An 18,324-nucleotide genomic window follows, 5' to 3' on the forward strand; every position below is an offset into this window, starting at 1 on the left:
GTGTGTGTGTGTGTGTGTGTGTGTGTGTGTGTGTGTGTGTGTGTGTGTGTGTGCGTGTGTGTATGCCCGCGCGCATGTTCACCCTAAAAGACTTTTGAGAAGTGCACAAAGACAGAGAGAAAGTGTGAGCACTTGGCCAGCGTCCAAGTCTCACCCTGAGTGGACTCCTTGCTCAGCCCACTCAACGCTGCAAAAAATGTCCACCTCTTTGGATCTTTAAGTAAGGCTTACAATCCTGTTTTTCTCAGTCAGTCCTTCTTTGTTTAAAATCTGTTTCTTCCCATTCTGATTTGTGGAAATCAAACTATGTTATAAGAAGACTAGAAGTCTGCAGCCACGCTACAGCGGTGCTTTGAGCTAATTGTCAGTTAGCTGATAATGCTTAAAGCCAATTACATTTAACTATGTATTCAGCTAATTTACATGTTACTGTATTCTGTGAACAGTTTTCTTTTGCAGGGTGCCAATGTTCCACCGAAAAAAGTTCCTTCCCGAAACTATTTTGCCGAGCCACAGTCGCTGCGTCCAAAGCTTAGCATAGCCCAAGACAATCGTGATTGGTTAGAAGAAATGCAAACAACCAAGAGCATTTTCTTATCCTATACTAGAATGTATCTGTAGCCTAGCCGGAACTTACTCCACAGCGCTGTGGAGATAGGTCTGATAATGCGAGACTAAGTGAAGGTTGATACAGCGTTTTTACAAGGGACATGAAGTTGTGAACTAAATTGAATGGCAGTCCATCCAATAGTTCGTTGAGTGTTTAAATGTTAAATGTTGTCAAATTTTAATCTTATTTTGTCACAAGAGCAAAGGTCAGTGAATCGCCAATGTCACTGGGAAGTCTCCTTTAGGGAGCATCAATGCATCTACATAATAGTTTTAATTTCAGTCTGGACCAAAGTGGTGGACCTACTCACTGACATTGCCATCCTAAGAGCATTGCTACTTTCATGGCAAAAAAATTAATATGAATGAATATTTGAACAATTAAAAACATGTACATTTGAAGGGGGAACATTTTTTGCAGTAAATATCCTCCCTCCATGCTTGGCACAAAGAGGAGGGCCCCAGTTTTCCAACAATCTGGAGGATCTCTATCCCGCTTCGTGTCCACAGACGAGCTTCCTTGTTGGTCTAAATTTAGCCCTGGTCCCCTCTGGAGGCTGGAGCAGGTGTAGGTGACAGGGGCCCTGGCCTGTACTCATGGGACAGACGGGTGAACACCATGACCAAAGCCCCGATCCTCACATTCTAGTTAGATGACTGATAATGATTTCCCCACCTCATCGCACTGACACAGCTCTATAAATGAGTTTGTTATTGCCTCAAACTGTTATAATCTGTGTCTTACTACGTTAAAATCCTATGCTGAAAACAACCGATTTCTTTGGCAGACTCTAAAACCACTTATCAAAACTCTTCAGCACCGCCACATGAAAACCTCCAACCAAACCTCAATATTTTGAGACTTGCAACATGTAATTTAAGAACAGCTTTTGTGGGCACACAGTCTCCAAAACTCACCATTGCCCCCTCTATTGAAAAGACACACACCTAAATGCTACAACTTTATATTTCCACTGTAATGACTCCAATATCTAGTAGTACACATGATGTTTATCCCTACCATTCTTCATTTCAGAAACTTGCTGATCCCCATATTGCTGGCCCATTTGCCAGAATGACATCATTGGCTCAGACTGTGCCAACTGTGCTCAGGCGTGTTTTAGTGTGGGAGTGTCTCTGCTGCACTGAGACTTGTATGAAAGACGTGAGGGAAAAGATCTTTATACTAAAATAGAAAAATTGGAGAGTATTGGTTGTCACCACCGATTGTAAAGAATCTGAATGTTACAACATCATCCTTTTCTGCCTCCTGTACATGCAAATATATATAGCTGAGCTCAGAAAGGTTTACAGTGGTTTCTATTTCAAGAAATATAAACCATTAATTAGTGAGTTTTTGAGATGCTTGAAGTTAACTTGAGACTGTCTTCTCAAGGAGAAACGACAGAAGTCGTTCAGTCTTGCTTAAGTACAACAGAAGCAAAGCAGGAAGTCAGGTGACGGTATTATAGAGTGACCTTTGTAGGGAGGAGGTCTGGGTGGAGGTATTGGTCAAATAAACATTGGACTTAAGCTCTGTTTATTTCCCGCTTCAAATTTTCAACATTTCTTTTTTTAAATAATGACTGTGATCATTCCATAGCCTAAGCCAAATGTTCATCATTGTAACCATGAACGTCCCCTAACCTGAAACGAAATAGTCATTTAACCAGGTTGTTTGTGCCTTAACCTAACCGATAGTATTGTCACGTCGTAAAAAAGGTTTTTTTAGTAGTAATTTGTAAAGATTTTGGAGGACACAGACAAATGATAATGTTCTGTCAATCGGGGGGTCAGATCAGAAAAACCTTGTTTGTGTTGTTCTATAGAGTGTACACAGTGTACAAATAATGTATTTTGTTGTTTCATTTGTAGTACTTGATTGGGGGTTTGCATTCCTGTCGCGACTTAGAGGAGAAGATCGCTACCACTTTCATGTCTGTCAATACGTTACAGAAAGCAGGTAGTTAGCTTAGCTTAGCATAAAGACTGGAAACAACTAGCTTGGCTCTGTCCGAAGGTATAACAGAATCAGCCTACTAGCCCCTCTAATAGCTCACTAATTAACACTTTATATCACATTTGTTTAATACACACAGAAAGCCAAGTGTAAAAACGAGAATGTGGTCATGTGCAGTGACTCCAAGCTGTTCACCCGTTTCCACTCTTTGTGCTTAGTTAAGCTAACTGGCTGCTTGCTGTAGCTTCATATTTAGCATATAGACATGAGAGGTATCAATCATCTTGAATAACTCTCAGTAGAAAAGTGAATACGTGAATTTCCCAAAATGTTGGATTATTCCTTTAACCCCTTTATGCATCAGAATGTTGCATCCGACAGTGAAGTCTTTAATATATCAGTGTTAACTATAGACAATAGAGCTAAACAGAATTCAGACAGTCTGTGGCACTCCACCGCATACTGTCTTAATGACAGTGTATGCCTGGGCTTTGTGGTGTTATGGTACTGTAGCAGCAGTGTTGTGTAATCAGACTAACTTGCCCCTCAGAGTCTTTGCCACACCTCCACTCTTCTTTCTCTGCCCTCACAACACACCACTGCTGCTCTAAAGACTAGCTCGCCTCTTTCTTTGTGTAAGTGTTTCTGCTTTCCTGGCAGTCCGTGTCCATCTCCCTCATTCTCCTTGCCCTGCTCTCTACAAGTACTTGTGCTAGCACTGCAGTTTGGCTGACGGTCTGGGTATAGCGGGTGTGTGTCAAACAGCACCTTCCCTCAGAGGAAAGAAACAGAGGGAGGGCTGCAGGAGGAGGAGGAGGAGGAGGAGGACGAGGGCGAGGAGGAGTGGGGGTACACACACTCACAAAGCACAAACACATACACACATACACACATACACTGCATGGTGATGTCATCTAAAATGACATCATCCCATGGATTGGAGCCAAGGGACCTGATGGGTTAGCATCCTCCAGTGAGTTAAGGGGAGAGAGAAAGAAGAAGACAGTAAAAGAGAGACTTATAAATAAAGAGAAGGGGAATAGACACTGAGATAGAGAGAGAGAGAGAGAGAGAGAGAGAGAGAGAGAGAGAGAGAGAGACAATGATTGGGATCAGAATTTCCATTCTTTGTTTTCTACATGACTCACTTCTTGTTCTTGCAGTCTTCACAGAGCCACATGTCTCTCTTTTAGGGAATACTTCCCACATTTCCATTTGCAGGTGTTACCGTCCAGAGGGAAGTATGCATGAGTGCAGCTAAAGTGCAGTGAGAGTGCAAGTGAATCAATACCAGTAAGCTTATACCAACACACACATAAACACACAAGCACGGCATCAGCCACATCCCACACATATAACGACATGTAGTGCGGTAGCATACATACAGCGTATGCTATATGCACAACAACATATTTACACATGGACTCAAAAATAAACACTCTAACACACATTGGGTTCCTAGTGTAGGGACACCTGTGTCTCTGCGTGTTTCCATTGTTGTCCACTTGGCTGTGCTGTGCTCCACACTGTGCTCCCAGCATGCCTCCCATCTGAAACCAGACACCTATGGACAAGTATCCTGCTGGAGTGATACACCTCTCCTTCTCTGGAGCCACTGCTGATGCTGAGGACATTCCACTTGGCTCACAGTGATGCGTTCTTTGTAAAAACTCTCTTAATTTGATAGCAAGGTTATGAATATGCCCCGTTTTCTTTGTTAGGAGCTGGTCATGTCTTGAAGAGCTGCCAGCAACAGTCAGTGTTTCCTTTTAAGACAGTTTATTGATAGATGAAAGCTTGGTGTCTCTAATACACGATGATGCAATCTTCCTTTTCGCTCACTGCTGTCAGTGGCAAACTGACTCAACTGTATAAATAGAGAGGCATGTAGTGTGGGACAGAGAGGAGCAGGGATGAGAGATAGGGAAGGGAATTAGGGAGGGCTAGTCGTGATGTGAAGGTGTGAGTCCACACAATGGAGGAAAAATTTGGTCAGGGATAATCAAATCAAATAACCAGCAAATATGAAGCTGTGAAGTTTTCTTTTTGCCCTGACCAGCAACTATTCTTGGCTGCGATATTACTCACAGCCCTGTATTAATAGACAACAGCAGAAATGTGATGCAGGGGCATGGGCTGCGCACATTTGATGGCCTTGTAGTTTTTTAGAGCCTCATCAAGTCATTCCTTACAACTCAAAAAGTTGGCTACAGTTCAACCACTTGTGCACAACTAAGTTAACAAAAAAGATATACTTAGAACAGAGAAGAGGAAGCAGGCGATTTTAGTAATTACTTCCCCTTTCAGTCCCTTCACTTTGTGTTGTTTTTTGTTGGAAGAAAAGCTTGCATGCTATCCCATCCCTGGTTCCAAAATAAAGAATACAGCCTGACCTCGAGACTACCTGATGAACACAATAAGTTAATAATTCACAACCACAGACATGCATTCACACAGACTGTACATAATGAATAAACAACACTCTCTCACACAACATGCGTCAGTATAATTTTGCTTGTGTATGTAAATGTGAATGTTTACACAAATGAGGGTGAATTACATTACCCTCCCACTCCACACACACTGCCTTATTTTGTTTTTTTATTCGGTGGATCCATGCCCGCTCCAATCATCATCCACACTTTACCTTTTGTTTTTCTCTGCAGAATTGGTATGGTAACATGGGCACAGGCACACTCCTACTCTCTTTCGATCTTAGTCATAGGCCTCACTCCTGAGGTACCAGCTGAAGCCCTCCAACAGTTGATATGTTTGGTCATTTCCGTATGTTTTCTCTCTCTGCACGAACACACATACTGCAAACATGCAATTGGTGCCTGAATCCAGCCCTTAACTCGGAATAGAGAGGAAACAGGATTCAATTTAAAGCGCAGTCTCCTCGTTTTATCCGGTTCTTCAGGTAGGTTAGGTTTGCATGCATCTGAGTAACAGAGAACCTTTATAGGTCAACAGAAAAGGAACATATACTGTTGTGATTATCCTTTGTGTTCAGGTTTTCTGTGGAAAATGTGTTTGGCTCAGGTCGCTAAGTTACCTGTTGATTCCCATTGTGCTGACAGAGCAGGATAGGACAGGAACACTTCCTGTCCCTATGGACACCAACACATAAGCGCTCTGTAAATATGGGACATCTTTTGTGCATGCAGTAATGTTGCATTTGAGGGTTTACCTGTGTTTGACTTGCTGTCAGCTTGTGTCATGTTCTTCTATCTACATTACAATACACTAGATATCAGATACGTTTTGCAATGTATGTAACGGCAATTGATTAATTTGCTTCAAACTAAATAACACTGCATATGTGCTTGGATTCAATCTCCTTCTGTGTTACAGTTATACATTTCTGACACTTCCATCTACATTTATTAAAACTCAGCTCTTCTGTCTCTGTTTTAGCAGGTCCACCAGGGTTGCATGTAACAGCTTTTAAGGCACAATGAAATAGGCCAACAACCTAAGAGATCTCGCTCAGAGCCTTATTGGTTGTTCCAAAAGGGAGAAGAAGAATTATAACGTCTAAAAACTGTTTTGATGTACATATGGGGGCATGGCAGTGTTGTTTTAAAGACAGACTTGAACAAATTTGAACATAGCCTTTAAAAACAGCTGGTAACAGTGGCTTTAATGTAAGTGTCTTTAAGGTGACATCTTTAAAATCACTTTTACTGAAGTATAGCTTTATTGTCTTGTTGTATCACCTTTTCTTTACTCTTACTTGTTCCCTTTTTCATAGACTTTGTTTTATTTGTTCGGTAAAGTGCTTTAATAACTTGTTAATGTAATGTAGTCTGTCACTGAGATCTTTTCAAGGTTATGCATATATGCTGATGTGAAAAGTTGAATCGCTGCAGGGCGTGCAATTAGAACTGCAACAGTCACTGTTTCTTAGTTTAGGACTTGAATCCCACTTGGTGTCTGTATTTTTGCCTAATATCAAATGTAAAAGTAGATGGTTGTGGTTCTGAAACAAATAAGGAAATACACAGCATCATGTTTGAACCACAGCAACTAATGGGCTTTTACATGTTAGGGAAGAAATTATCATTATGACCCTTTGTTACTAAATTAACTTAACAGCCAAAATACAAGGTAAAGCACACCAAAATAAAACCAGCAACTTAATTCCCAAAACCAAAGCATCTTTTCTCTGTCTGCTGCTGACGCACTGTCAATGAAGATAATCAGAGCTGTGAGCAGTGGCATCACCTTAGCTGCACAAGATTTGTGGAACAAACGTCAATCAATTAAACAACCAATTAGAGACATAAAATGTAAAAACTGTAATGCCTTCTCATTCAGTGTCCCTTTTTTTTAGTCTTATAGCGTACTTTCTTTCCTAAAACAGGACCGTTAAACACACCCTTCTGCTTTATATTATGGCAAATAATTGCTTTTGCACTGTAAACATCTGAATGTAAGGTATGACAGAGAAAATGAAGGGAAGAGAATAGAGAGACCTTTAAACTTTGTCAGAGAATTTGCAATTAAAAAGCATAATTGGAGGGGTTCAGTGAAGGGCTCTCAACACACTCCCAACTAAATGGCCAACGGTTTATTTAAGGGGACAAATAGGTCAAACAGTCTCTAATTATCCTTAGATCGAAAGCAAGGATTTTCTTCTCCTGCTTTTTTTTCTTTTCTTTCTTCCTTTTCTTTCCTGTGTGTGTGAGAGCGCAGCATCGTTCCAACTCACCAACCAGCGGTCTCTGTTGACCTAGTTCTGCTCCGGACACAGGGTGCTTTAGGAGGGACAGGCCTCGCCCACTGTCTCCTCTATGGGCCCGAAGTAGACACCACAGTCCGAGACGTAAACACTCAAAGAAAGTACCTTAACGCACTCGCATCCATGACCTCCCTGATGTTTTATCCATCAGGTTAATTGAGTGGACATCATTGATTTTGAATGCTTTGCCGTCCAGCTGATAAAGATACCATTGACAAAGTGACACAGATTATGTTTTCATGCTGGCAGTGCGTTTTTAAGTCTTTGGCACGAGTGAGAAGCATGGCTGTCTGTCACATGAAGTGCGCCCTGCAGTTGTCAAAATCTTTGAGAGCTAAATGTCTAATGTAATTTGTAACAAAATCGAATGCCTGGCAGTGGGGTTTACTTTAACTTCACCATTCACTACATCTAAGGCTACTTGTCTGTGTATAAGTTTGGGCTGCAATTAATATTACAGTAATTCTGTTTGGTTTGTAAAACAGATTTTTTAAGGAAAACATTTTATTGTATTCACTTTTTGAAATTCCCACATAACACCTATTTACAATCCAAACAATTGCAGAAATGTTGAAAAGCAGAGATGATTAGAATCGATGTGCCACACACCACAAAAAACAAACTACCGACTCCTTCGTTTTGAGTCATATAGATTCCTCCCACACAATATGACCTTTCAGTTAGGCTACTCCTCATATTCTAAATATCTAATAAACTGAACAAAAGATGGGATGTTTTGGGGTTTTTTTTCTGGGCCGCTCTTGCGCAACTGCGCACATGTGCTCTTGGTCACGTAGAAAATGCTTCAGATAGATAATCAATTACAAAGTCGAGTCAAGATCTTTTTTTATATACAAGCATCTGCTTCAAAGCACAGACTTTGAGAGAGGAGAGGTCAGCCTCGGTGCCTGTGCAACTCGGTGTTAAACAAAAACAACTTTTAAAAGTGTCTTTTACGCACATCTGTCTTATATTTTCCAAAAATCTGCAGTAGAATGTTGAAGCACACAGACAGACAGAGATGAAGAACACTACGTTTCTTGAGCAATTTGTGAATTTAATTAAAATGGTTCGTAGACAGATATTAAGGTGGAAAATATAAAGTCAACAATGTTGGCGCTCTTATGGCATGGTCTTGTTCTGCATCGATGACCTTTAAGAAGAACCGCAGCCCAACAGATTATTGTGCCTGTTTACTGTTTCTTCTTTGCATTCTGACTGTGCATTAGCCCACACATCGGGCAAATATTCAAATACTGCTGCATAACTGTGAGCGTGACACTCCCAAAACAGAGAGAGAGCTAGATAGAGAGAGAGAGAGAGAGAGAGAGAGAGAGAGAGAGAGAAAGTCCGTTGATCACTTTAATTTGCGCACACAACACAGGAACCTAAAGGTAAGTTATCAGCTACAGTACTCACAGTCAATATGAGTGATTAACATCAAATATACGTTAGGACTGGTCAGTCTGGTTTTTCAGCTTCATCTTTTAACTTTATTTCGTAGTTTTTTTCAAGTCAAGTCAGCTTTATTGTCTATTTCTTCATATATAGGCTACATGCAGAAGAATAGGGCGCGTTAGTTCTGTCGAATAGTAGAATATGTTAATAAAAATCTGCTTATGGCAATTTAATATTTGTAGTTTTACCATAGACTTGAGATATCGAACGGTGATCATTTAAGTGGTGATCATCCAATGTCCCATTAGTCATCCACAAACCGTATTTTCTTCCAATAATCATCTTCAAGTTTCAAAGTGCCCACATGCACCATGTAAGACTGCATGAGGGCTATTTCATTGCAATTTCGGAATTAATGTATCATAAAAGACTGCAATCGAGGTTCGTAAACTTCTTTAAGTCTAAAACCACAAATACAATATTTGGTGCATGTGAAATGAGCACATGTGGTCTTCATGTTTTTCTTTGCCTTGCATGTTTGGTTTTATTCTCACTGTGCAACACAAACCATAAAGGCATGTGTTGTCCAGTCCTTATAGATGACCTGTGGCACATGTAAAACGTACGGTGGATGGTGTGCACCTGCTGTCAGAGGAGAAAGTTGAAAGAAACATCCAAACTTTTTTTCTGAACGTGCTTCAGATCGTTTTAAACTTGTTTTAAAAACTACGTATACCTTTTAAAAACTACGTATAGCTTACCTTTTCATTTACGATGTGGTTGCGCCGTGCCTGTTGGACAATATGGGCGGTAAAAATGGGTTCCTCATTAGGATACTGATAAAATAATAACTATTTGAGTTGATGCTTCTGATTACAAGCATCTCCTTTTACTCTCTGACTAAAGGCATAGGCCAGGCAGGCTCATGCAGCGTAGTTGGCTGCTTCACCCCTTCCCTTTGTGTTCCATGAAAAAAGTGATGGAAAACACAGTTAGACAGTTGTGCCAACACTACAAAAGTTATATTTGTCATGCACCAAATAGGATCTCTATCAAATTCAAATCCAAACCCACAAAATGTTTCTCATCAGACTTTTACACTGACAAATCAGAACAACCGAGACGTGTGCAGTGTATTTTACGCATGCAGACTGGTGTAGTGTTATTACTCCAAGCCACGCGTAATCATACTTTCTTTCAGCTTGTAAGGTTATGAGCTTATTGTGGAATTGCTTTTGCAGAATCCACAATTATCCTCGAAAAGGTTCTTCCTTTTAATGTTAGGCTACTATTAACTATTAAAGGCAAAGCCCGCATATAACATCCATACAGGTCACCTGAGTCTACAGGCCTACAGTAGCCTATAGGTGCAGCAATGGCTCCGAGGAAGTCCTTTCACAGATCCTCTTGTTCCTTTTTGGTCAGACTTTCACAATCATTATGTGCATTTCTTTTCCTCACAGTTGTCTTTTTAAATTTCATCTGAAACCTTGTTTTTTGAATAGCACACATTTTGTCACAGCTTATAGCGTGAGGTCAAAATATGTTCAAAGACATTTAGGAGCTGAATGCACTGAGCTGCTGTTTATTTAATACAGAAAGAATCCACGCGGTCAGTGTTGAGCATATATGCTGCCACAGTCATCAGGCTGGATGGAGAGGAGGGAACCTTGATGGTGACTTCATTGACACCAACAACTTCCTGACGCAACGCTACTGTAACAGCGGCGCGGAAACAGGGAGCTCACCTTTTTTATCCGATGAACCAACATGATCCTATTTCTGCATAGTAAGCCGTCTCAGCTCTCCCTCCCCTCGGTTCCAAGAACAGTGTCGGGCTCGTTACATCAAAGAATCTGTTTATGCTTCAGTTTTCTACAACATGAGAGCAAAAGCCTCGTTACTAGCCTACTTGTTGCGTTACTTTGCGGTTCATGTCTTTGCCGCGAGAAAACAGGAAATCCAATAGCCTGACCTGTTATTGATGTCCATATTCTCTTCTCATATTTAGTGTTTGATAAAACCTGCTTCCACCAAGAGAAAATCAACTTTGTTTGCCACATTTAATGTGTGACAACGAGTCACACATTAAATGTGGATGGGTGATGCAATAACTCAACTTCTGTCCGGGTTTTATGCTGAATGAAAGGTGAATTCGTGTGCAAGGAGTTTTGAAATTGAAAAAAATCCTAAAGTCTCTACACTCCTACTCTTTGATGGTGGTAAAGCGTTACGTTGCGCATCTCGTTACCAGCCTGCACTGTCCGGGAACTAGTTTTAAATCGAAAAGCGAGAAGGCTATACACGCGCTCTCGTTCTGAAGGCTCTGGCTCGGCGAAGTCACAGACAGAAAACCTATACGCGCCATTGAAAGCAGGCACAGAAGTCTGTTGTACGATTCGGAAACCGTAGTTGTGCAAAGAAATCCAAGTTATCGTGCCGGGCTTTGTATATGTTGCTCAACGCGCGCACGGGGCGCACCGACCTGTAGTAGCCTGATCTTGGATAGCCTATCAAACCCGGGCACCGTCTAGCCTACTGTCTATTTCACTTTGAAGGGATGCTGGTCGTCCCAGACACGTGAGCTGAGCTGATGAGACGAGTTTATCGCGGATTTGGATGAGGGGTTTTCTGTGCGTTAATGGCCACGCGTGCGAACTAGGCTATGGTGCGCTCAGATGTTTTTTTTTTCTTCTTCTTTCTCTCTCTCGGTCGCTCTATGTATCTACCGCTCCGCCTCCCCCTTTTCGCAACATTGACGCAACCAAAAAATACTGGAACAAAAGAAACAACTTCCTTGAAGCTTTGCTGAAACTGCACTTAGTCGGAGAATGGAAGCTGGTTGTCAACTTGTCTGGATGGAAATGTTGATGTGAGGGTGTCACCAGTGGCCGGCTGGCAGCGACAAAGATGCAGTCGATCACTCCGAAAGAGACATCCAGGCTGTCGAGTAAGTGCCATTAAACATTCAGTGGAGTAATTGTAACTTTTGCTGTGTGACCTCTCGACTAGTTGAGTTTGCCGTACAGTGTCAGTCACTGCAAAAAAATATTAAACTCGTTTTGGTCGATTCTCTGCGACACGGGGCACAAAGTAATGTAAAGCTGTCGAATTGACGAGCTAGAATATAAGTTTTAGGCCTTTATATAGGCTACATTGTGGCGGCTGTCGAGGTGCATGCTGACTTCAAAATGACAGGCTATGTAGCCGACTCTTTTTCAACAATATGACATTTAGGAGCCATTGACAACGAGGCTGTCAATCTAGAACACGGTGTTTGTTGGTTAGTTCATCTAACGAGGAGTCCATTTTTATAAGATAAAGACTAAATGTGAACAACCTTTAACCGAGCAGACATAAATGTGTTGTGCATTGACAGGCTACCAGTTTATTATTGTTATTCATGCAGCAGCCTTGAGCCGTCGCCAGTTGCATGAAGATCCTGGTCATCGACAAACATGTCCCCAACATGAGGAACATGCGATCATTTTATGAAACAGATACGGTGTCATTATTTTGGGTGATGTGTCTAACTTTGCTTTGAGGTTTAATCCGCAGTTTGTGCGGATGATCACTGTGCTTTGTCGCGTCGGTGTTTTCGCTGCATGAACAAAGGACTGGATGGAGTAGTCGGCTCGGCACAGAGCGTCGGTGGAGAGCAGGCGGGCTGTTTACAATAATAACACGGTCGCGGATGACGTCACTTGACTGACAGCGCCCTCGGCCAATCGGGGAGCCGCTTAGCCATCAGCAACACGCTATATTTGGAAAGTGGTTACATCATCGCGGCACAGCAGCGGCCTGTGGAGGGAGGGACTTCCGCAGGGATTTTCAATTTGTAGTCCAGAAACAGGACAATGAGCAGATTAGTTTTGTCTTTGGAAGCTTGAAGTCTGGATTTTTAGAGTTTATGAAACATTTCCAGAAGGCGTTTACACTCTTATTTAGCCAAGATGCTGTTAGGTGTGCCTTAAACACTGTTTCTGACTGTCTCATTACATAGCAGGCATGGTCACTAAACCTACAGTATTGGCTAATTCGATATAACCTCTGGATATCAGTTAAAATCTGTCAATAGCCTGCTTCCAGTTTCAAATGTTAAAAATAGTAATTTTAGCATGCTAAAAATACTTGTCCAAGGAACAGATAGGAGGTTGCTGTTTAATTTTCATACAGTACATGCACTAAATATCTCAGCAAACAGCCTCCGCAACTCTATACATGTTTAGTGATCCCCAAGATGTCAAGTCAATTCTATTCATATAGCTTAATATCACAAATCACACATTGTCCAAAGGGACTTTTAAATCTGAAGCCCACAGCATACCACACCCTCTTTAATTTGACCCTTGATTCGAATAAGGAAAAAAAAAAAAGCTCTTTAATGCATGGGTTTCTACATTAGAAAATAATGGCTATAACAAAGTATTGATATTTCAACACCTGCATATTTTCGTAAAGTGTTGATTTTAGAAAGGAGTGTTAATAATAATATAGTTAAGGAAGAGGTTTTTTCTTCCATGTATTGCTAAATTGCAACCATACAGCAGCATTGTAGCCAACAACTGTCAAAGAAGAGATTATCATCATTATCATCTGTCCTCAGTCCTCCTGCCTCAGCACCTACAACGGCTAAGTGAAAATACTGTTAATAAAACGGTCAACTTTAAAATGCGCAGGTAGTTGCTCGGCTTCAGTACTACATATTTGTTCAACCACATAAGAGTTAAACATGAGAATGAGCCTACAAAGCTGCAACAAAAGAGAAGCCTATATTTTCAGTGATAGATGCTGTTCAGAAAGTGTCTCGAGGTAGGCTGTGTTGAGTCTTTGTTATGAAATATTGCAATCAAATACCAGGTGCATGGTGACAGGCTAAATTACTGCTTTATACTTATAAGTTTCAGCAGAAGTAGTATATAATCTCCTTAATTGTCTAAATAAAAATGTATTGGTGCTAGTATCAGTGATACCTCCTCTGATATTGCCTTGTCAAATTCAATCATCGGGCACACTATAACAATGGAGACAATTTCTGCTCTGGATTTTATTTTTTAAGAGAGTATAAGATCATTAAATACAAGTGGTGTACTTGAGACGCGCAGCCAGGGGTCTATCGCTTTAATATAAATATTGGTTTTGATGAATTTTTAAGCCTTGATTAGCTCTATGCACTTGACAAAACATAAACAGTCATCTAATTTATTTCAGCATATGACAACGTATAACATTATACAGTACCTACTGAGCAGTGACGTCACAACAGGGGGATTATATTTGCCATAGAATTAAAATCCACTGTGAAGAAACATTTCAGTTTTTAGCATCATCTAAATGTCAGCTATGTTTGGTTGATTGTGAAAGATGACTAATAAATATCTATAAATCTAACAGATAGCCTAAAAAGCGTTCTCGGTTATCAAAACAACAATACTGACAATGGAGACTTAGAGTAGCTTCCGTAATGAGTTGACACCAGATGAGCACACATGCCTATGAATGGAAAATAAATTAGAGGGCTATGTATTGTATGGGGTTTGTTTTCCACTTCATCTTCTAGCTATCACTTTGCAGTCTTTCCAAGGTGTCAAATGTATATTAAAATGCATTCCACAGATTTAAATCTAGAGTGCAGAACGTTTCACTTACTTTTTGTTCCTGGTCACAGTCTTTGGGCAAGACTAAAAACAAACACTGATACTAAGCATTATCTTGCTGATATTCGTACAGCATGAGCACAGGCATGCTGTACAACACTCATGAGTGCAATTTCTGAACTTTACTATAGGCTTTAGTAGTTTTTGAATGCTTTCTGGACTAAAAAATGTTATTGCATGCTGTGACCTAAACTCAGATTCTAGATTGTGCTAAATGTAAGAGATTAAATGAGAGATAAGAAGGCATTTACATAATCCTGTAAGAAAAAATAATGTCCATTAAAATGACAGTAGCTAGAACAGTCTACTGTAGTGGGTTGCGTTTGTCATTGGGTCTCCCTTAGCCTTTTAAATGTCTCTAGAGCTCACATAATGTTAGAATGATAGGCTACTGCAGTAAATTAATGTGCAAATAGTTGATTGTAGTTGCAGATACTGAACCGTCTTCTGAGACTTGTTGATGTATTTCTTGTATGGGGTACGCCTATTAATCTCTGATTGTCACCTCATTTTTAAATGTACTATTTTCATTCAATTGCAAACTTTATTTATTTATATTATTTCCATCCAGGTCTCAGTTAAGAGAACTAATCCTGTGGTGAAACTGCTCTTCATTTTGGCTTGCACAATCATCCCATTTTGAGATAAAGAATGTATACGCAAAATATCTCCAATCACCAGCTTCCGGCAAAAAATATCGCAGTTGATATCAGGCTACCAAAACTTATTCTTCGAGGCCTTTCTGTAACCCTGCATGCCTAGGATTAGGTCTTGCTTGTATTTAGCCTTCTCTGTAATCCCTCTCAGCAGTCTGCCTCAATACAGAAAGAAAAAAATTCAGAGGGGTGTGGACAATCATCAAGATAATAAAACATGTGTACTACTAGACCAGGAAGAAACATTAATAAGGTTTTGTTGGGGTGATTTGGATGTCTCAGTAATAACAATAATATATATTTTTTAATGGACGTCTCTCATCGGGTTGAAACAGCCCAACCAGGGCACTGGATGTTTGTCTCTCAATGCAGTGATGTGTGTCTGAGGTTGTTAGTCAAATTTGATTGCTTTGTACACAGGATCGTATGTTGTTGTTTTTTGGCACACTACCCCACATTTAGTTTGGAAAATGCAGTAGTTAATAGATGTGAGAAAATAAAACATCATACATGGTGTCAACTGTACAACAGAGTTAGAAACACAATTTGGGGAAAAATCAAGCTGTTCTTGAGGATCTTGTCAGGGACAGTTCTGTGTTGACAAACTAGTTTCTACAGGGAAGGTTTTCCTGATTATTTTACTATTTAAGATTAAAATAAAACTTTTCATCAGAATTTTCCGATGAACGAATTTCTTGGTGGAGATTTTTTAAATTTTCTTCAGCTTGCCTTCTATTCCTGCTACTAAACACTTTTTACCCCCCTCTGTCCATGTTACCAATGCAGCTAGCCAAGTGTTCCCCCTTAATTGTCCCTTATGCTCGTAATGTAATTTTAGACTACTCTATGAAATATACTCACTCAATTTGATTGCTACGTGTGAGAATGTCTGGAAGACTAACTATAAAAAAGGCTTCTTGTGATATAATATGAACTTGCAGGCCAAGCATGTGATAGTGTTTAGCAGGACTCTGACTAGGAAAGTCTGTTTTATGCTTTTACTTTAAGATAAACAATTTTATTTTAATATTTTATCATATTTTGTCACGGCCAATTTAGATGTTAAAAAAAATTGTGTGCACTTTTTATAGTGCTCAGGGGCTAACATGACCACCTCCCAGCCTTTGTGCTTAAAAGAGGTCAGAGGTGTCTGTTGTGTTTACAGGGTGACCTGCTAGTGACTATTAGCCATTGATAAATGTGATGTCCCACAAGTGTGCGGGCCGGACCCCTCCTAAGGGGGAGGTGTTATAACACGCCCCACACTAACCTCCCCAGCCAACCCCACCTCAACAGTGCATACACACACGCAAACACACACACTCTGCCCTGCTGACAGGAGCACAAGGGGGCAGCTGCTACAGATGTCTCATAGAGAGAGGGGGAGGGGAACCGAGGAGACATCAATGGAGAGTCTCTCTCTAGTATGGAGTTCTCAGTGGGGCTCATTGTGTTCGCTAAGGACCAAGACGAGGGACGAGGCCGCCTTAATTTAGTTAGCCTATAGTCTCTTAAACTTTGTTTCAGGGTGCTGCTCATTTTGACTGCCATGCTGTTATATTCACGTATTACTTTCAGAGGGAGTTGTCTTATTGTATAGACTGGAAAAGTATCCCCAAATATTAGCTTCATATACACAGGTTGATATTTACTGTGAAGAATTGAAGAATAAGGGGGCTTTTTTCTTAGCACAATGAAATAATTTAGTCTTTGATAGTTTTGATTCAAAGAGTAAATTGAAGTAACTATTTAAAATGAAGACAATTTTAAATTCACCTCTACAGTGAGAAAAGTAGGAGGAGTTTCACACATGCCTAATTTAATTCAGGGATAGGCAGCAATGCACCATGGAGAGCTATGCATTTTCTCAAATCAGCCAACACCTAATGCTTCCATGATAGAAGGAGATTTTACTTGTATAGCACACTTTTAACAAAAGTCATCTGAAGTGACTTGCTTGGGACTTACGTTGACATTAAAGCTGCTAACTGTAAGTCTCCTGTGATACATGGGTGCTTATCCCCGGTTTGATGTCACCTCTGCTCTTAATCAACCTGTTTTAAACGTGTCATTCATTCTTTTTTTTATTGATATTTTTCAATTCAGTAAACGCAAAGGATTTGCTTTGGAACTCTTGAAGCGTGTTGTGAGCTGAGCTTTTTCTATGTCTATTTCCCTGTCATTTGATGTGATGCAGTCCCATGTCTGTTGGTGGTGTGAAAGGCCATCTTTTAAGTCACATGAGGGAAGAAAGAGAGAGAGAGAAAAAATCTGTAAAACTCCTCCTTGAATGAGAAGCAGCTGAGTGTAACAGCCAACCATGCATGCAAGTCATCTAACATGAAATCAAATTACATTGAATAAAAACTGCCCCAGCATGGCAACTTTGCAGCCGGGTTAGCCTGCTGTGGCCAAACACGATACATGACACTGTGCCTCTTGTTCAGCCCATCTAGCATAAGACAAGGGAGAGCCCCACTCCTCACTTCTAATGAAGAGATGCATTATGATGTGATTTCATTTGTGCCTGCAGAAAAGTTGCTGTGGATAACAGAGCAGCGAGTAGCATGCTTCATTTGTGTAGTGACATGTGACTTGTGTTTTTGTGAATCATAAGGATCTCCTGCCTAATGGAAGGCAGTGTGTGCTCATGTGACGGTGACACAATGCAGGACGAACTGTATAGTATTCACCAGAGCTCAGCTAGGCTACTGTTTGACACTGCTAATAAGGACCCATGAGCGCCTGTTTATCTTGTTAATTTTTCTCATAATGAAACTAAACAAACCACAATTTCTGTTCCTGTTACAGTAGGGTTTTGGCTAGTGGTTACTGTGTACTCTTTTTAAAACTTTGACAAAATCTGAGGTTTTCAACAGAATACTAGTCTGCAAAGATGTAAATATTGCATATGTGCATTTGTAGTTTTTAATGTGTGTGTGTGTGTGTGTGTGTGTGTGTGTGTGTATGTGTGTGTGAACGATGTCTTTTAGTACTGCATCATGATCTCCCCTATGGTCACGGTGGTGTTTTTGCTGGCTCATCCCTGCCTCTCCACATGCCTGTTTAACAACACAGAGCTCCTCCTTACTGGCTTCCTGTCCAAACCAGTTTATCTGTAAACAAGTGTGTTTTTTTCCTCTCCACCCCATTGTCCACACTACACCAGAATGCATGCACAATGGGCGCCCAGTCCTTCCCAGTCTGCTTTTGTACTCTAAAGTTAAAAAAATAAAATAATAATTGTCAATTACATCTGTGATTGTGTAAACATTTTCAAAAAGGTTAGTAGAAATATGA

Source organism: Etheostoma cragini, chromosome 11, assembly GCF_013103735.1.
Source record: "Etheostoma cragini isolate CJK2018 chromosome 11, CSU_Ecrag_1.0, whole genome shotgun sequence".
In the NCBI taxonomy this organism is placed as follows: Eukaryota; Metazoa; Chordata; class Actinopteri; order Perciformes; family Percidae; genus Etheostoma; species Etheostoma cragini.